Source organism: Pinus tabuliformis, chromosome Q (genome assembly GCF_031772625.1).
Source record: "Pinus tabuliformis cultivar Carrire ecotype Pingquan chromosome Q, CPIR1, whole genome shotgun sequence".
In the NCBI taxonomy this organism is placed as follows: domain Eukaryota; kingdom Viridiplantae; phylum Streptophyta; class Pinopsida; order Pinales; family Pinaceae; genus Pinus; species Pinus tabuliformis.
Window position 1 is genome coordinate 1,077,959,501 of NC_142296.1, and position 21,442 is coordinate 1,077,980,942.

Genomic DNA, 21,442 nt, shown 5'->3' on the forward strand with positions numbered 1-21,442 from the left:
AGAGTACAAAAGTGCAAGATCAGTAGCAGATATCAAATGCAAACATCAACAAATCTTGTTCCATTCATTCATCAAAACCTCCTCGGAGGGTGCAAAAGTGCATGTTCTGAGGACAAGTTTTTGATAAATTTCTAGACCCTTCTCTAAATGCATGAGAAGGGTTTAAATACTACTAACTAAATAACTTAATTACATAGATTCAGGATACGGTTTAAACGACCGCCCTTTTTCTAAGAAAAAATAAAACAAAACTATTTCTAAAATTAAATCTAATATCTAACTATTTCTGCATTTGCTCCTTAATATTGCAAGCATTCAGTATTTGCCTGGGTAGAGTCGGCTGACTGTCTTCCACTTTTGGTTGAGTTAAGCAAACAGAAATGGTAAGAGCTGGCACCACCTTCTCAGCAAAATTGATGATATGCTCGAGAGTCATCCTCTGACTATGTGGCTTTACCGCGTATGCCCAGTAATAATCCAAGTTCAACTTGGTTAACCCTTGAATCGCTTCTGCCTTTTCTTTGGATTTCTGTTTCCAGTTTGTTCTTTACCATTGCTTCTTGCATTTTTGGGCTTACAGATGACTAAGCGGTTAGAGGCTTTCCTTTTTGAGCAAGCTTTCTCGGCGATGCGCGATTAGCGCTAGGTGCTAATCGCGCATCGGAAACTACCTTTGTTTCTTGATCCGAGCCTCTCTGATGCGTTCTTTGCCTTTTGCACCTTTTTCTTCACCAAGTATAAAGCTTCAAAATTTGTAAAAATAATGCTTTCGTGAGCTCTTGACCCTGAGCATTAAACTGTCTGTCTCTGATATCAGCATCGCTCAGTACCCATTCAACCATGGCTGTGTATGAAAAATCTGTAATGGATGGCTCGGCAGCATTCTGTGAATCTGCGGCTCTGTTGCATGCGGTATCTATTTATGAGGGCATCTTTTCTCTATCTTTGAACATTGGAGCATTGCCCTTTTTCCTCATAGCCTCCTACACATTGCTTTGTGTAACTTTTGTTTTTCATTCCTGCAGTCCACAAGTGAGGAAAGAGTAATGACAATAAACAACGACAGGAAAGCTTTAAACTCTACGGATGTGCAAAAACACGCCACCTAACGTGAACTGACTCTTTGAACAACACAAAACCATATTTTATTAACAATTGTCATATAATTCATTAATTATCATTAAAGCGCATATCCAGTTCTTGGTTTATGGAAAACTTTTTCTTGAATATTGAGCCAGGAAAATCTGCGATGGAATGTTTTTGCGATCTGCGTCGCAGTATCGCAGTATTGCAGTATCGCATTAGCAAAATTTCATTGTGCTGTGTTATCGAAAGGTTGGTTGATCGCGCTATCACAAGATCGCGGATCGCAATATCGCAGATCGCTCTAATCGTTAAATGATTATGTGTCTTTTATGCAATTTTGGGAGATGCGATATGCGATATCGCATATCGGCGATTCTTTAAGGTTTTCCAACATGAGTTTTTATTAATGCATGCGATGCGATGGAGTTCGCGTCGCAATCTCATAGTTTATCATTTTTACTCATAAGGAAATGCCCTATCATTCTTCGTGCGATGCGATGCTTCTTAAGGAGTAAGATATATGAGCACTAATTGATTTTTTGAATTTTTTGACTAAGGGTCCCCACTTACATAGTGTTATTGCTAATACTAAATAAGGAGGGAGGTTGTTGGTGGCCACAACACTTGGTTAGTATTTATTTCCCTTGGAAATTCGAATTTCTAGAAGATGTTCTCTCTCAAAAGATCAACTACCTTTTATTCTATAGTTTCCTTAACTACCCTCACTTTAGTCCATTTTCTTAAGTAGTAAGTGCATATTAAGATACACCTCTTTTGATATAAAGGAGGATATATAAGTCCCAAAAAGTCGATAACCAATTTATTAAAAGGTTGTAATGATACTTTTAATTGAAGTGACAAGTCATTGTTTCTACTGGGTTTCCATATCCTTTGATATTCATCAAAATGAAAAGTATATATATGGGCATCCTTATGAAAGGTACGAAAATTGCAGCCAACCTACAAAAAATTGTAAGCCATCCATTTGCAACATATTTTCCTGCACATGGATCATCATGATATGCATGGATGATATCCCACACTTCATCCTCCCTCACACATCTTCTCTAGATCTGATCTAGTGCAATCTTGAATAAACATCTTGCAATCCAAGTGTAGGGTGCACTTTGTCTAGCAAGTTTGCATCTTTCATTGTAGAAAAATTGTGAAGGAAACCTCTCTATTGTTAAATAATTTCCTATGCCAACAAACAAAGGGGTATGTACAATGATGGAAAATGGGTTCTCAACTAGGAAATGATCATTTATCATCTCTCCATTTGTAAGATTTGTTAGCCTTGAAAAAAAATATGCAACAACATTTTGACTTCCACACGTATCAACTATAGTGAGATCAAATTGTTGTAGTAATAGAAGCCAAATAATTTCTCCATTAGTATTGAGAATGTTCATGAGGTATTTAATGGAAGGATTCTAGGTGTGCAAAAATACTTGGTAACTAGTAGCATAATTCCTAAATTTTTCTAGAGCATAACCTATTGCAAGGAATTATTTTTAGTTACTGTGTAATTAAAGTCTAAATTTTTCAAAATCTTACTAATGAAGTAAATAGCATAAAGCATTTTGTTATCGAGTTTTCACTTCTCCTACTGCTCTATCTAAGGCATCCATATGGATATGGAAATTAATATTCCAATTGGATCCTTGTAGGATAGATGCTAATGTGAGTTTTTATTTTATGCAATCAAAGGCTTTCTAACAATGTGGAGTCTAAAAAATTCTTTGTCCTTGGTTAATAGGGAAAACAAGGGAGAGGTAAATTTCCTAAAATATTTTATAACTCTCCTATAATAACATGCATGGCCAAGGAAACTTCTGACATCTTTTTTCTTATTAGGAATAGGAAGATGTTTTCAAATATTCACATTGCTTGGATGCACCTCAACTCCTTTCATTCATAAGAAAGTGACATTTTTCATGACTAAGGGAGATATTTATTTCTTCACACCTTTGAACAACCTTATCAAGATTTCCCTAGGATTCCCAGAAGAAGGTTCCATAAGGTGTGAATTCATCCATCTAGATTTCCATAGTGTCATGGATGAGGTTTAAAAAGATACTCATTATAACTCTTTATAAGGTGGCAGGAGCATTGCATAAACCAAAAGGAAGAACCCTATGAGAAAATGTACCATATGGAGTTTTAATGATAATATCTCCCTTATTATTTTCTTTCTCTCCAACTTGTTTGGGTGTGGCAGGAACTTGTAGTAGTTTCTTTGACCATAAGTTGATCTCTTGGACATGAAGTTAGTAGGTTTGATAAACAACCTTATTATTGATAAATTGGCTAAACATGCTAATTGCTGGGATTTGGGGTTGGTTAAATAGGGAGTTTAGGATGCCTTAGAGGAGTAATACTTTGAGGGATGTTGTTTGCTTTTAGAGGAAGCGTAGGCATTAAGTCTAGTTGTTGAGGAAGTGGAAGTATCCACCCTTTTGAAGGATTATTCCATTATGACTTTTGATTTTGAAATGTTTAATGAGGATCAATATGCATAATTTGGTACTACTTGTGGTTAGGCATAGGCTAAGGTGGTGGATTAGGTTAGAATCAAGGATAGGATGGAAATTGTGTATTATAAATAGTAAAATATTGTGTAGACTTGTGATTCATACCTCATGTTATCCCTCACAATGTCCTAGGATGATGAGGAAATCAACAGAGGTAACCACAGGCCAAGCTTTTGGTTTGGTAGCTAGCCCTACCAAACCAAAGAAGGCTCTCTCGATGGAATCATAGCCAAGAGATGACTGGATGATAAAGGGTTTTATGCTATATAGATAAGATCATGTAGGTTTTGAAATATTTAGGGTTTATTGCTGGATAAGGGAGAAAAACCAGGTAGCTTGGTTAGAGGGTGTAGGTCTAGGCTTTGAGAATCAGATTAGCAGAGATGTAATGGGGCAAGGTAGGCACACACTTTAGCACTTTAGGGTTTGTCAATGCGTATATGGGAGATAGGTAGAGTTTCTAAATGAGCATGGATCTCATGAATTCGTTTATATCAGAAGAAAACTAAACAATAATGTAAAAGCTTCTCCAAAATAGAGCATTACATGAATGAATTATATTTATAATCTTAGGAAATAAGCACATGAAACATGGAAATGGAAATGAAAGATACAATAAGTTAAAACAGATGATCACAGAAGAAAAAACATGGCTAAAACACATACCACAAGAATCCCACTACAATAGCTGCAAACCTTGTCTATTGATTTCCAAAATGTCAAATATAGGCTACAATGGTTCTCTCCTCAAATGTCCAACGCCTCGAAAATGATTCCCTTCCATATTATATAGGAGAATATAACATATGACATCTCATCAGGCTGAAAATTCTATTAAGGGCTCATCATAACTAGCTTTGATGAGTCCTCACTAAAAGCTAGGATAGTTGAGACAATTTCCACAATTTAGGCTAAAGTTTAGGAGAGCATATATCCTCATTAATTACAATTTTCCTCATAAAGTGAGGCAAAAACCAACTAAGAATCCCGAAGAAACATTAATAGATCATAAAATTTCAAATTAGCCATCTTTTAGTACTAAAGACGTTACCAAATGAGATGGGTCACACCAGAACCGAAAGGGTTGCACCAGTTAGCAAAAAGGTCGCACCAGCATGCACCAAAATAGGAAATTTTCAGAAGGGTCATGCCTGTTTGGAGCCATCTTTAGGTAACTTCCCCAAGTCAAAATGGAAATTTGAAAGAATGGTAAACCAAATTTTTTATTCTAGTTTCCATGTCATCTTGAAGTTTGGAAAATTACCCATGGGAAGGACTCCAAAAATGTATTCTCCCAACTTGACTCAGAAGCCCCGAGCTAGTCGAGATTTAGTGGCAAAGAGGTGAAAAAGGTGTGGTTTTTTAAGTTTATGATCAAAATTGGAATCCTTCATGAAAAATTAGGATTAAATTTGGCATTTAATAATCATAATGCATCCATTCATGTAGAAAAGACCTCATTTCGGTGTCCATGGAAAAAGGGTCATGCCTCAGCGCGGTGTTTTTGTGTGCCTTTTCGTGCAAGATTTCAAAAAAATCCAAATTTCTCCAAAAATTTCAAAAGTTGTTCCTTGTATGTTATGGAAGATAGGATAAACATTCTTGGATTTTTTATCCACCAATTTCACTCTCCTAGCCATTTTTCTTGATTCCCTTTGCTTATCCTGGACATCTTTCAGTTTTTCTTTTAGTCTCTTGATTCTGATTTGTGCTATCTGGTTCCTTGTTTGATAGTGATGGGCCATATGCCTCAAGATCTGATTGTCCCTGTTAGCTTGGTTAAGAATCTTCTCTAGATGGTTATTTACTTTGCTTATCCAATATTCCCTATCTTCATTGATCTCCATAGCTATTATGTCTTCAAGCCTCAAATCCTTATTCAGTAGGTTTTGGTCCTTTTCCTTCTGCAATTTTCCTTTGAGACCCTTTGTCCTAGGTCTCTTTATCCCAACCTACCTCTCTTGTTCATATTTCTCATTATGCCCAGCACTGATTTACCTTTGGACTCTTTCATATTAGTTATAAACAAATCCTTTTCTAGAAGCAGTTCCTTTGCATTTAGCTGCTCATTTTCTTGCTCAAGGAAGCAAATGACAAATTCAGCTCTTGCCAAATTGTCCAAAAGCTCCCTGATCTGAGAATACTTCACTCTGACAACTAATTTCAGGTTTTGTTGATCATCTTGAGAATCCAAGTCCACTATCTGTATGTCATGATGGATATCCTTCTCACCCTGCAAATGTAATCCCCATTGTGCTGATGTAGAAGGCTTGGCCCCTTCAACAATCTGTGGAGCAAACAAAAGCTTGTTTCCTCTTTGATATTTCTTGGTTACCTTAGATCTATGTTCCTCTGAAATCTTTTCTTGCTTTATTTTTGAACCATGATTCACAGACCTTGTGAACCTAGGCCCTGATGATGTTCTTTTGCTAGGAAGAATAGTGGGACTAATGACAAGAGTAGTCTTTAATTTATCCAAAAATGTTTCCCAAGTGATTTTCTTGACTAAGAGCTGATGCATAATCACAATATTGATCGGAATATAGTGAAACAAATTTGTGATATGAGGCTCTCCCCTGGTGTGAATTTTTATAGTCATCTTCACCACACTCTTAAACATAAAATTGCACAAATAAAGTGTTCTTGTAGAGGTGAAATGAATAAGTAACCTAACATGATAGCTGTATAATCTAGAGAATCTACCTTCACATGTAAAATACTTCATGATAAGATTCATTAGAGGGGCATACCTTTTAAGAATATGTCTAAAAGGAAAAACATGTTCACAGGTCTCTGTGACATTAGGTTTTAGGAACATCTTATAATCATCAAGAGATAATTACATGCCTTTGAACCAGGTTTCACCATGATTTGGAATACTTGTGGCTAAAGAAATAATACATGTTGAGATACTGAATTCAATATCTTATATGAAAACTTTGTCTATGTTGAAATTTTCGGCAAAGATGCTTGTCAAAAGGACATGGGAACCATACTCTACAACCTCCTCACAAACTTCATACAACCAAAATTTTTGAAACATTTATGTGAAAATGGAGAAGCATTGATTTCTCTCAAGTTGGATGGTTCAAACCTTGAATGATGTCCTCCCTTGTGTACTTTCTTTTCACTCTCTTGTTCACTCTCCATTAGATTTGTTGAATTTTAAAACACTAGCTAGATGATGCTGATAAAACTTAAGTGGAAATTTTCTCAAGATGAAAATGTAGTGGAAGGCTAGAGTTTAATGAAATAAATGGAAAATGAGTGGTGGGATGATAGGAGATTTTAAATTTATGGTTTTCTGGATGATAGAGGATAGTAGTGATTAGTAGAAGCTAAGCTTATTCATCAAGACTTTGCTAGAGAGAAACCTCGAGAAACAATCAATTCAGATTGAAAAAAATCTTTAAAAGGATGGTGATGCCCACTTATTATTTGCGGAAGCTTTAAGAGTATTTGAATGATCTTTACAGGTTTGAAGAACTTGAAAATTTCCTTAAAAACAAGAAGGAAACTCCTGTGTGTCCATCTGGCTCAGAAAGGTCGCACTTCCTTAAAAGAGTCGCATTTTTGGATAGATGGGCCGCACTTCTGGATAGATGGGTCGTGCTCCACTCAGAAAGGTTGAAATCTACTTAGAAGGGTCATGCTCCACTAAAAAGGGTTGCAATTCACTTCAGAAGGGTCACATTTGTGCACAGAAGCATTGCATTTTCTCAAAAGGGTCACATTTCACTAGGAATACAACAAAAACCCTCAATTTTCACCACGTTCTCCTCCTACACGGATATGCTTGGGAATTTGAAAGTGAAAAGGAGTTAGAAAGTAACTCCTATTATCCCTTTAAACTCAAATTGGGACTCTTGAAACTTTATAATCTTTGATATTTAAAACTTGGTAACTTTATGTCCTTTTTGAGACATTGAACCTTTTTGAGACACTAAACTGCAGCCTTTGAAACTTAGAACCTTGAGGTAGTTATTACATATGAAAACATAAAATTACACTTGATATCAAATTTATTAAAGAAACTTTCTTATTACCACTCCTCGTTTTTTGGATTTTTATACATGAAATGAGAGTTTGGTGATTGTGAAACCGTAATGACCTAATGGAGGTACTAAGCAAAATGAAGACCATGGTGACATCACTAAAGTGATGATGATGACATATTTAATGAAAAAACATCCAATTAAGTGATGGCAGTGACCATACATGGAAATCTTGAAGCAGTGTAAATAATCCTAGACACACTAACCAGTGACCAAAGTTTTTGCATGGAAGGCCTAGTGAAATGACAAAAACTTGACTTTAAACCCTAATGGACATCCTGAAAGAGAACATTTAATCACTGGTGGAAGGAAAAACTAACTGACACTAACATTGGCTCCAGCTAGGGATGCAAGCACCATAGGAGGTGTCAAGAACACCATAGACCTAGTGGACTTTTTCATTGGGCATGGAGTCAAAATGTGAAACCAAACTTGAATCTGAAAAGTAACTCACTGACTTTTACAAACCATAAATAAGGAAAAAGAAACTTTAAACCAAAAATTGATCAAGAAGTCTTATGGCCTTCTCCTTGGGCTTCAAACTCCTAAAATAGCCACTACAAACTCTGACATGAAATGTAAACTAATATATACAATGATCATGAAAAATTGCCGAAATTGTTTAGATGTAGTAGTGCTTGAGAAGCCTACCATTGATTGCTCCTCCCAAATAACTTTGGCCATCCATCTCTTCCAACACATAAGAATTCTTCCCCCTGAAGGATGAGATTTTGTAGGGTCCCTTCCATAGGTTTTTAAATTTTCTGTGTTTGCAATTCTCTTCATCCCGTGCATCCCAACAAAGAACCACATCTCCCATGTTGAAGTTGTCTTCTTTGGTCTAGTGGTCATAAATCTTTTTAATCCTTTCATGAAGTTTGGAAGTATTCTGAAATACTCCTTCCCTAGTTTGTTGTAAATGGATCATTTGACTTATCCTCCATTGCACATCATTCAGTTCACTACTCACTTCCTCCAGAAGTTTCATGACGGGGACAACAAGGGATGAAGGAAAAATAATATCAACCCCATACACCAACTAAAAAGGAGACATTCCTATGGATTTTTTAGTACTGACTATGTCCATCCATAGAGAATTAATGAGCTTTTTGTGTGAGATCTTTTTATTGACCTCAAGAACTTTCTTAATGATGTTGATCAAATATTTGTTAGAGGATTCAGCTAGCCCATTCCCTTGTGGGTAATAAGCAGTAGAATGCCCAAATGTAATATGATATTTTTCATAGAACTCCACCGTCTTCTTGGACTTGAAAGAAGAAGTGTTTTCAATGATTATTTTCTTTGGGCAACCAAATCTAGACAAGGTATTAGTTTTAATAAACTAAATGACAACAAAATCAGTGGCTTGCCTGGTTGGAATTGCTTCAATCCATTCTGTAAAGTAGTCCATGGCTGTTAGGATCCACTTGTGCTGTGAAGACAATGAAGGATGTATTTCTCCAGCAAAATTGAAACCCCACTGCTGAAATGGAGCCAAGACCAAAACCGGCTACAAAGGCAATGGAAAACGTTTTCTTTTCCCTTGAAAAATCTGGCACTCATGGCAACTCATTACTATTCTATATACATCTAAAAAAAGAGTAGGCCAATAAAACCCAGCCCTCAAGATTTTGTTGGCTGTGGTTTTCCAAAAGAGGTGGCCTCCACAATCTCCTTTGTGGAAATCAATCATCACATCCTTAGCTTCATTTTCAACAAGACAGTTCAACAATACACCACCTGGATCTTTCCAAAATAAAACACCGTCAAGAACACAATATTTTGAAGCCTTCAGTTTTAAGGATCTACTTTTACCTTTGGGCACTTCTGGTGGAGGATTTAAATGTTGCAATACATAAACTATGTCGGAGTACCATGGAGATGAAGTGAACATATCTGACACCTGTACCAATGAATCTTCTAATTCTTCTTCGAAAATGGCAACGATCATATTGATATCTAACACATGCAAATTAGATTCAGCCATAATTTTGGCTAAACCATGTCCCTTAATGAGATTTGTTGGCTTTATTTCTAGATCATATTCTAACATTGCTGCTATCCATTTCCCTCTCTGACCTTCTAGATCAGACTTCCTTTACTCTTGCTATTGGGACATAAACTATAGTATGAGAATGAAAAATATATACTCAGAAGTCTTTAAGCGCTTTTACCAAAGCCAAAGCCTTCTTCTCAATAATGGTGTATTTTAGTGTTGCATCCCTTATTGTCTGACTTAAAAATGCTATGGGTTGTTCATTTTTCTAATCCTTCTTTTGCATCCAGACTGCTTCTAAAGTATGTTCCAAGGTGAATGAAAATATGATAAAATCTAAAGTATAGTCGAGACTCATTAAAGTAGGAGCAATAGATAATGAAAATTTGACTATATTGAAAGACTTTTTAGCATTTTTAGACCATCTTACCTCACTGTCCTTTTTTAGCATGTCTGTTATCTCTCTCAAATTCTCAATGAGGTTGGGGATGAATCTCCTTAAAAGGTTAATTTTCCCATTGAATGACTGAATTTCTTTCTTGTTCCTTGAAAAATCTAACTACTGAATAGATTCAACTCTTGCGGGGTCAATCTAGATGCCATCCTTGGAATTGATGTGGCCCAACAGCTTACCTTCCTCTATAGCAAAAAGACTCTTTTTAGGATTCAGCGAAATGCTAAATTTTATGCATCTCTTAAAGACAATTCTTAGATGATGTAAATGTTTGTCATCAGATTTAGAAAGAACTATGAGATCATCTAAGTAAATGAGTAGAAAAACATCGTTTTCATTGGCAAAAGCAATGTCCATGGCCCAGTGGAATGTTTCTCCTGCATTCTTTAATCCAAACGACATTTTGGCATACACAAATGTACCCCATGGTGTTGTGAAGGTTGTTTTCATCTAATCATCCTTGTGCACTAAAATCTGATTGTAGCCCGAGTATCCATCAAACAATGACATTATGGAAGATCCAACTACTCTTTGTGGCATATGGCCAATATTTCGTAGGGGATAGTTGTCCCTTAAGGACACTTTGTTCAGATTTCTGAAATCAATACAAAGGAAAATCTCCCCGGTCTTCTTTCTCACCAGCATGAGATTTGAAATCCATTCAGAAAATCAAATAGGAACTATAATACCATATTTGTACAACCTATTTACCTCTTTTTCAATGGATGGAAGAAACTTAGGATTTATCCTCCTCATCTTCTGGCAAAATGGCTTTTGATCAGGCTTGACTGGTACAGTGTGTTGAATGATGTTTTTATCATACTCGTTCAAATCTAAATAGTCCCAAGAAAATACATCAAATTTTTTTTTCAACAAGGCAATATACTTGCTTTTGATCTCAGGAGACAAAGACCTTGATAATTTGACCATCTTGGGCTTATCTGCTATGCCAATGTCTACATCCTCAAAACCTGCTTCTGTAGGGACCATGTTGGGATTTCTAATAATATCATCTCGCTTGAATAACTCTTCCAAAGGTAGAAGATCTCATGGAATTTTATTGTCCTTCAACTCCCAAATTTCAACCTCTGTTGCTTCAATTTCTTTATCATTTTCATTGCTTGTATCATCAATATGGGAATTCATAAATTCATCCTCCATCTGCAAAAATTTGTTGATCTATTTTTCGTCCCAAAACACCTGCTAATATCTCACATTTTCATGGACATATGGGTGATGTTTGACATGAATTGAATGCTTCTTACTTGAATGGGTGGGAATCTTAACCATACTTGCAACAGTAGCAAGAGAATCAACCATCATATTATGAGTCCTAGGGATCAAAGATAAAGTATACTCTGAAAAAGTTTCAGGAATGTCAAGGACAACATTTCTATAAGCTTTCATCCTTTGATGCCTGGCCTGGTACTCCCTTTTTACCTGTTTAATTATTAACTTGGAGTCACCATAAACTGAAATTCTCTTTGCTCCCAGTTTTTTCAAAATTTTAAGGCCATCAATCAGTGCTTCGTACTCCACCTCATTATTCAAACAATATAAAGCCAATTTATAAGAACTTAATATTGCATTTTGAGGAATTTTACATGACTGATGCAAAGGGCTGTGAATCAACATGTCGATTCTATCTCCTTCCTTACCCAATGCACCATCAAACTCCATGGTATAAAGACTTTCCTCCTCATCATGAAACATAATTTTAGAGGATTGATCTTTCTGATTTTCTAGAGGATTACTTACTCTCTCAACAATTAGAGTTTTTGGGACTCATTAAACAATCTCTTTAGATCATGAAGTTTCCGGCTGCAAACTTTTAGTATCATTTTCCTATTTTTCTGCAATCAAATCTTCCTCTACACTACTTATGACATATGAAACTTCTGAAATATGAACAATGTGACTATCATCATCAACTAAATTCAAATCACTATACAAAATGAAAGACTCTAGATCAGTATGTACATCATGGATAGGCTGATTATTTGGTCTTTCTTTGTTGCTAATCATGAGTTTCATCTTCTTCTCCTAATATAGTTTTATGAGTTGACAAAATACCAATATAGTAGCATATGAAAAATCAAGTTGCAAGGTTCCTTTCAATTTTTTCTCCCAAGACCGTGAAAGAAACATGCCAAACAGTGGAGGTATATCAATGACCACTACATCCATCAATACATTTTTGGATGGGATTTGGTCAAGGGACGCTACTATATCTTTGATAAGGCCAAGGCATTTGACTCTCCCCGAATCAAAGGAATACAAATCATGGTAGGTTCGAGTGATATCTAATCCTAGTTTGTCCATAATAGCATTTGGCATCAGGTTATGTGAGGCGCTGGAATCTAACATGGCATTATGGAATATAAAGTCATGGAGGTTCAAACTAAGATAGAAAGGAGGAACTTCATTATCCTCGGAACTTCCCTCTACAGCTGAACCAAATAAAATTGCACACTCATCATTGGCAACATTGACAGTATCTGACATTTGATCTAATTTCAACATCTTAGCAATCTAGAACTTGTACTTTTCATTATGAACTAGTTCAGTTAGAGGAATTGAAACCCTCAATTTGGAAATTTTATTCTCTAATAAAAACATATTGGATTGTTTGCCTACTTCTTTTGCTGTAGTTTCCTTCCTTTTAGGCTATCCTTTGGATTGAAATTCCTTTTTCTAACTTTCAGTTTGAACCTCCTTGTCCTTCCTCACATTGTTGGTGGAAGCTTCATTATTTTTATCCCAACTAAGAATGACAATTTCTTTTCCTCTATTTTGATTTGCAGGAGCTACTTCTTTATTCGAGGCATCTTTTTGAACATTCTTCCTTTTTTGATGTAATGTGACAGGGGAATTTGTTCTCCTTAAGTTGTATTGTTTCTGCAAATGATCGAGGGCATTCTAATATCCCCTTTGATACTCTCCAGTCTGCATTTCCCATCTTGTGGGCCTTGTGTGTAGTTTTGTTGAAATGGTGTTTTGATCTGCCCTTGAGGATCCTGATTTTTTTGTTCTTTCTGCTTATTTCGAAACTGTGATTGCTACTGGCCCCTGTAGTTTGGATTCCTTATTGAAGGCTCCACTTCTCTATCAGCAATAGTCATTTTTCCCATCATCCTTTCCATTGCTTTAATTAGAGTGTCAAGCTTTACTTCGGAATAAGAAGATGATTCCTCCTTGATGATGACTTTCTTCTCAGGTTTCTCGGGTTTGATTTTGGACTTTTTGATAAGAAAATTGGATTCCACACTTACAACATTACGCTGCATCTCTCCCAAGGTTGCAGGATCTCTCTCCCTAAGCTGATATGCCATGTCTGGATCAAAGGAATAGAGATAATGGAGGAGGGCTAAACGAGGGGGAGGTTTGATGTCATTAGGAATGGAATTATAAACCAAATTGAACTGTGTTGTAAACTCCTACATTGAATCATTTGGGTTTCTTTTTATAGCATTGTACTCAGCCTAAATCTGTAATGGATTTTTCTTCTCCTGTCACCGAGCCAGGAATAACTCTATCAATCACTGGGAACTATTGATGGAAATGGCTACTAGGTTGCGGAACCATTTCTTCACATTTCTGGAAAAACTTTGAGCTATGATTCTCATATTTCCATCCTCCTCATCAACCTCTACAAGGTCAATGAAATCTATCCATTTTTCAACATGTTGTTGAGTTGTAATCTCTAATGTTCAATCAAACAGAGGGAGTATTTGACCATAGTTTTGAGGTAGAGAAACAAGTTGACTGGGTAACATTAAAGGAGCAAACTGTGCCATGACTACTGGAGGAGGAAGAAGATGAACTACAATGGGTTGTGTAGGTATTACAATAGGCCGTGTTGATGGAGATGATGACACTTACAAAGATAGTGGTAAACTAACAATGACAGATGATGTAGCTGATGTGTTTAGAGATGAAGTAGAAGTTGAATCAGTGGCCAGGTTTTCAAGCTGACATTGAATGTAAGCTTTCTCGTTAGTGATTTGAAGTTGGTCTGCTAAGCTTTGGAGTTTATCAAAATTTAACCACAACTCGTGGTCAGTTTTGGAAAAGAGGGATTTAGTAGAAGGAAGCTATGAGTCAAACCTAATAGGGTCAAAAATGACCTCCGAAAGGGAAGACATAGATTTAGATCAAAATAAAGATTTCTCAAACTGAATATGAAAACAAATATCTTCAATAGTCAATACTTGATCGGGTAGAGATGTAGTTTTTACCAATTTTCTAGGTTCACTTTTAGGAATGGGAGTTTTGTGTTTTTTAAGTAACTTCTTTGGATCATCAACAATAGTAGGTGAATTTGGGTAAGGATTTGACCTCGTGTATCTTTTAGGAGCCAGATTTTTTACACCTTGAACTTGATGAGATTACTTAAATAAACCTTCCTTTGGATACTGGAATTTGTCATCCACAGAACCGATATTGAAAGAAATAATAGAACTAACCCCAGGAATGATATAAAAATCGATTCGCTAGCAACAGTGCCAAAATCTTATCCCCCACAATGTCCCAGGCTGATGAGGAAATCAATGGAAGTAACCACAAACCAAGCTTATGGTTTGGTAGCTAGCCCTACCAAACTAAGGAGGGCTCTCTCAATGGAATCATAGTCAAGAGATGACTTGGTGATAAATGGTTTTAGGCTAGATAGCTAAGCTCACGTAGGTTTTGAAATATTTAGGGTTTTATTGCTGGATAAGGGATAAAAACTAGGTAGCTAGGTTAGAGGGTGCTAGCTCTAGGATTTGAGAATAAGATTTGCAGAGAAGTAATGGAGCAAGGTAAGCACACACTTTAGCACATTAGGGTTTATCGATGTGTATGTGGGAGATATATAGGGTTTCTAAGCGAGCATGGATCTCATTAATTCATTTATATCAGAAGAAAATTGAACAATAATTTGAAATCTTCTCCAAAACAGAGCATTACATGAATGAATTCTATTTATTATCTTAGGAAACAAGCACATGAAATATGGAAATGGAAATTAAAGATACAATACATTCAAACATACGATCACAGAAGAAAAAACACTGCTGAAACACATACCAAAGGAATCCCACTACAATAGCTGCAAATGCTATCTATTGATTTCCAAAATGTCAAATATAGGATACAATGGTTCTCTCCTCAAATGCCCAACCCCTGGAAAGTGATTCCCTTCCATCTTATATATGAGAATACAACATATGACATATCATGAGGTTGAAAATTCTATTCAAGTCTCATCATAATTGGCTTTGACGAGTCCTCACTGAAAACTAGGATAGTTGAGACAATTTCCACAATTTAGGCTAAAGTTTAGGAGAGCATATCTCCTCATTAATTACAATTTTCCTCATAAAGTGAGGCAAAAACCAAATAAGAAACCTTGAGAAATATTAATGGATCATAAAATATCAAATTAGCCATTTTTCAGTACTCAAGAGGTTACCATTCCATATGGGCCACAACAAAACCAAAAGGGCCGTGCCAGTCAGCAAAAAGGTCGCATGAGCATGCACCAAAACATGAAATTTTTCAAAATGGTCACACTTGTTTGGAGCCATTTTTAGGTATCTTCTCCAAGTCAAAATAGAAATTTGAAAGTATGGTAAACTATTGTTTTTTTTCTAGTTTCCATATCATCTTGAATTTTGGAAAATGAACCATGGGAAGGCCTCCAAAACGTCATTCTCCTAACCTAACTCAGAAGCGTCGTGCCAATCGAGATTTAGTGGCAGAGAGGTGAAAAGGGTCAGGTTTTTTGAGTTTCTAATCAAAATGGGAATCCTTCATGCAAAATTAGGATTATATTTGGTATGTACTCATCATAATGCATCCAAAAATGTATAAAAACTTTGGTGTCCAGCGAAAAAGGGTCACGCCTCAGCGCAGTGCTTCTGTGTTCCTTTTTCTGCAAAATTTCAAAAACATCAAAAATTCTCCAAAACTTTCAAAATTTGTTCCTTGGCTGTTATGGAAGATAGGCTAAACATTCTTGGATGTTTCAGCCACCAATTTCACTCTATTACCCCTTTTTCTTGATTCCCTTTACTTATCCTAGACCTCTTTTAGTTTTGCTTTCAGTCTGTTGATTCTGATTTGTACAATCTGATTCCTTGTTTGATAGTGATCGACCATGTGCCTTAACATCTGATTGTCCCTGTTAGATTAGTCAAGAAGCTTCTCCAGATGGTAATTTGAGCCAATATTCCCTATCTTCACTGATCTCCATAGCTATTATGTCTTCAAGACTCAAATCCTCATTCAATAGGTTTTTGTCTTTTTACTTCTGCAAGATTTCATTGAGGCCCTTTGTCCTAGGTCTCTTTCTCCCAACCTGCCTCTTTTTTTAATATTTCTCATCATTCCCCAACACTGCTTTAACTTTTGACTCTTGTGTACTAGTTTTAAAAAACTCCTTTTCTAGAAGTAGCTGCTTTGCCTTCAGCTGCTCATTTTCTTGCTTAAGGAAGCAAATGACAAATTCGGCTCTTGCCACATTGTCCAAAAGATCCCTAATCTGAGAATCCTTCTCACTGACAACTAGTTTCAGGTTTTTCTGATCATCTTGGGACTCCAAGTCCACCATCTGTATGTCATGATGGATAGCTTCCTCGCCTTGTAAATGTAATCCCTGTTGTGTTGATGTAGAAGGCCTGGCCCCTTCCACAATCTGTGGAGAAAACCAAAGCTTTTTCCCTCTTTGATATGTCTTAGTTACCTTAGGTATAAGTGCCTCTAAAACCTTTTCTTGATTTCTTGTTGAACCATGCTTCATAGACCTTGTGAACCTAGGCCCTAATGATGTTCTTGTTCTAGGAAAAACAATTGGACTAATGACATGAGAAGTGTTTAATTTATCCAAAAAGGTTTCCCAAGTGATTTTTCTTGAATGAGAGCTGATGCATAACCAAAATATTGATCAAGCTATGGTGAAACAAATTTGTGATATCAGACTATCCCTTGGTGTGAATGTTTTCAGTCATATTCGCGACACTCTTAGATAGAAAATTGCACAAATTAAGTGTTCTTGTAGAGGTGAAATGCATAAGTAACTTAACATGATACCTATATAATCTAGAGAATTTACCTTCACATGTAAAATACTTCATGATTAGCTTCATTATAGGGGCATACTTGTTAAGAATATCTCTAAAAGGAAAAGCATGCTCATAGGTCTCTTTGACATTAGGTTTTAGGAACATATTATAATCATCAAGAGACAATTCCATGCCTTTGAACCAGCGCCACCATGATTCAGAATAGTTGTGGCTAAAGAAATAACACATGCTGAGACACTGAACTCAATACCTACTATGACAACTTTATATATGTTGAAATTTCGGGCAAAGATGCTTGTCAAAGGGACATGGAATCATACTCTGCAACATGCTCACAAAACTTCATACAACCAACATTTCTGAAACATTTCTGAGCAAATGGAGAAGAATTAATTTCTCTCAAGTTGGATGGCTCAAACCTTGAATGATGTCCTCCCTTGTGTAGTTTATTTTCACTCTCTTTTTCACTCTCCATTATATCTGTTGAACAGTAAACCACTAGCCAGATGATGTTGATAAAACTGATGTCGAATTTTTCTCAAGGTGAAAATGTAGTGGGAGGCAAGAGTTTGATGAAATCAATGACAAATGAGTGGTGGGAAGATAAGAGATTTTAAATTTATGGTTTTTTGGATGATAGATGATAGTGCTGATCAATATAAGTTAGGTTTATTGAACAAGAATTTGTTGGAGATAAACCCTAAGAAACAATCAATTCATATTGAGAAAAATATTTGAAAGGATGGTGTATATGTCGACTTACTATTTGGAGAATCTTTAAGAATCTTTGAATGATCTTTGGAGGTCTGAAGAAGTCAAAACTCTCCTTAAAAACTAGTAGAAAACCCTTGTGGGTCGATCTGGCTCAGAAAGGTTTCACTTCCTTAAAAGACGCTCACTTCTAGATAGATGGGTCACACTTCTGGACAGACGGGTTGCGCTCCACTTTGAAAGGTCACAATTTTCTCAGAAGAGTCACACTCGACTCTAAAAGGGTCACAATTCACTTCAGAAGGGTCGCATTTGTGCATATAAGGGTCACATTTTCTCAAAAGGGTCGTATTTCACTAGGAATACAACAAAAACCCTCAGTTTTCACCACATTTTCCTCCTACACGATAATAACTGATATGCTTGGGAATCAGAAAGTGAAAATGACTTAGAAATTAACTCCTCTTATCCATTTAAAATCAGATTGGGACCCTTGACACTTTATAATCTATGATATTTAAAACTTGGTAACTTTATGGCCTTTTTGAGACATTGAACTGCAACCTTCGAAACTTAGAAACTTGAAGTAGTTATTACATATGAAAACATAAAATTACATTTGATATCAAATTTGTTAAACAAACTTTCTTATTACCACTCCTCCTTTCCTGGATTTTTATGCATGAAATGAGAGTTTGGTGATTGTGAAACCCTAATGACCTAATGGAGGTACTAAGTGGAATGAAGACCATGGTGACATGACTGAAGTGATGATGATGACATGTTTAATGATAGCACATCCAACTGAGTGATGGCAGTGACCAGACATGGGAATCTAAAAGTAGTGGAAATAGTCCTAGAAACACTAATGAGTGACCAAAGTTTTTGCATGGAAGGCCTAGTGAAATGACAAAATCTTGACCTTGAACCCTAATGGACATCCTAAAAGATAACATTTGATCACTGGTGGAAGGAAAAACTGACTAACACTAAAACCTCGTTGGAATGGCATTGGGGTTTTTTGTCCTTTTTAGTTGATGAATCACATTGATTCCACGCTTCCCTCTGCTCCTTAATACACAACCTCAAGTCCTAGAATTGAAGGAAACTTTCCAGTTCAATGAATTTCTTTACAAAAAGTGCATATTTTTACAATATTAAGTGGACATTTATTGTAAGGGCTTCTTCTTGTGAGTTTAGTGAAAAACATGGCTAATGTCATTTCTACTTCCTCCTCCTTATTATTTAAATGTAAGGTATCCATTATAATTCTAATCAATGAATAATTTATGTTTGCATATCTTCTAGCATTCCTCTTATCTAATTTTTTATGATTGCAAAAGAATTGGAAGAAGAATTTACCAAAATATTACCATTTCTTCATTTTTCTTACTTGCCCCAGTGTGATTTTTGAAAGTTTTCTTGATGCCTACATAGTCCAGCTAGTAGATGTCTCCATTTAATAGGATATTTAGTGTCTCCATGAGTTCTCCCATGACTCCCATCAACAAAACAAGTTTGAGCAAATCTTCATCTATAGTACAATTTTGTACTCTCTTGTAGTTGAGTTGAAGCCTTTCCTCATATTCCTCCATAGATTCATTTTCTCCTTCAGTCATTTTGAATATTTCATCTCAAGTGTCATTGTGTCTTTGGTTCTACTATAATCCTTACATTTGTCACTGAAGGTTTGATTCATCTCATTCCAACTAAAGATTCTATTTCCTTCCAAGCTCATGAACCATCTCAAAGCTTAATATTTCAATGTGGGGGGGGGATATTTTGATGTTCTATTCATTAGTTGTTTAGTCATAAGTCCTACATATAACAAAAAACTCAAAAAAGAAGTATCAAGGTCCTCGACTGTTAATCCATAAAAGTGGTGGAACATAGAGGGATTGATGCTTTTCATTTTTTCTTCCATATTAATTGCCATGATAGGAAATTCATAAACCTCTTGTTGGTCCCCATCTCTAGTCATTGTATAGTGAGATGGAGATCCTTCTTCTTTAGAGGGGTTCTTAACTTCTACAGATTTCCTATCCCAACATTTTGTAAGGTTTTTTATTTCTATTGGAGAGGATGGATCAAAACCAAATTAGTACAATTGGTTGATTATTTTTGGTTCAAAGATAGGGGTATTTGGTAAAACATTTCATGACCAATCCCTAAGTTGAGGCATGCATGTTATCTATAAATATAGTTATGTGTTTTCTCTTCCTTTTTCTATGTTGAAACAAGACCTAATGTGGAGTAATTAATGATAAGTAAAGAAAATCCAAGCTCTTATCACCTCGTTGGTAATGCCAAAAAAAAGTGGTGAGCTTTAAATTGTCGACAAGAATGATACCATCCTATAGCTACCAACCTTAATCATCAACTTAGGTTTTTCTCAAATTTTAGAGGTGTTATGCCCTTTATGTGAAAACCACACCTTCTTTTCCTTATTGTGTAACTACTATGTCAATGATCCTATCTAATGAAGGGGAAAACGGAACCCTAGGTATGACTTTGATGGTTCAGGTAAAGGGAAATTTCATTAACAAATCATGGTTTCTACTTACGAAAGTGAAAATATATCTAGCCTAATTGCAAGGAAATCCAAAAAATTCTTGAAACAAATTCTACATTACTAATTATAATTAAATCAAGTTGAAGAGAGTGCAGATAAAATGGAAATGCTACTAATATAACCAATTTGCAAAAAAAAAAATTCAAATCGCAGAGAAAACACATACAATATTAATAAGAATTAAAGAAATACTATCTAAATCATAATCCCCCCTTGGTTGAGCATCATTTCCTAATGTCATTATTAGTTTTATGGACAAAACATGTTTTTCTGTTTGAGAAATACGGTAGAAAGGAGAGTTATGCACCATTATAGAGGAAAAATTACAAAGATACATGAAACTTTATGTTGTTGTAGTAAAATTTCCCAATAAGTTAAAGGAAGCTATAGAAAGAGATGAAATTCCTTTGTAGATATGAAAACTACTTGACTAACCTAAGAAAAATCATAATAATTGTATCTATGTTCAAGAAATAAGTTGTGATATGAAATTAACACTTCAACTTCGAAACTGCTAATTCTAGCACATTTTAAAAGTTTCTTATTTTCCTAAATTTGCATAAATAATAGTTAATAACAATAAACAAATGCACAGTAACACCATATGCTAACCAAGTTGATAATGAAGTTCACTGACATGGGCTATGACTCTATTTCTTCTTCAAACCACAAAAAGCTTCAGTAATTCTCCTTCAAAAAAGGCTTCTCCTTTTACAAAAAGGGTTGAAATCTTCTCCCAATATGGGGTTGGTTCTTGTTTATAAAGGTTGAAATATTTTTTTTCTCCTTCACAAAGGGCCAAGTTTATCCTATCAAGAATATTATTCTCCCATAAGGATTTGATTCTCCCATAAGGGGCTTACCAATGCTATCCTAGTAGAGGTGCTTAATGAATCCAAGCATTTGACTGGATTAATGATTCCAAGCCTTACTCTTCCCACTTCAAATAGGGTTTAAATAGTTCTTC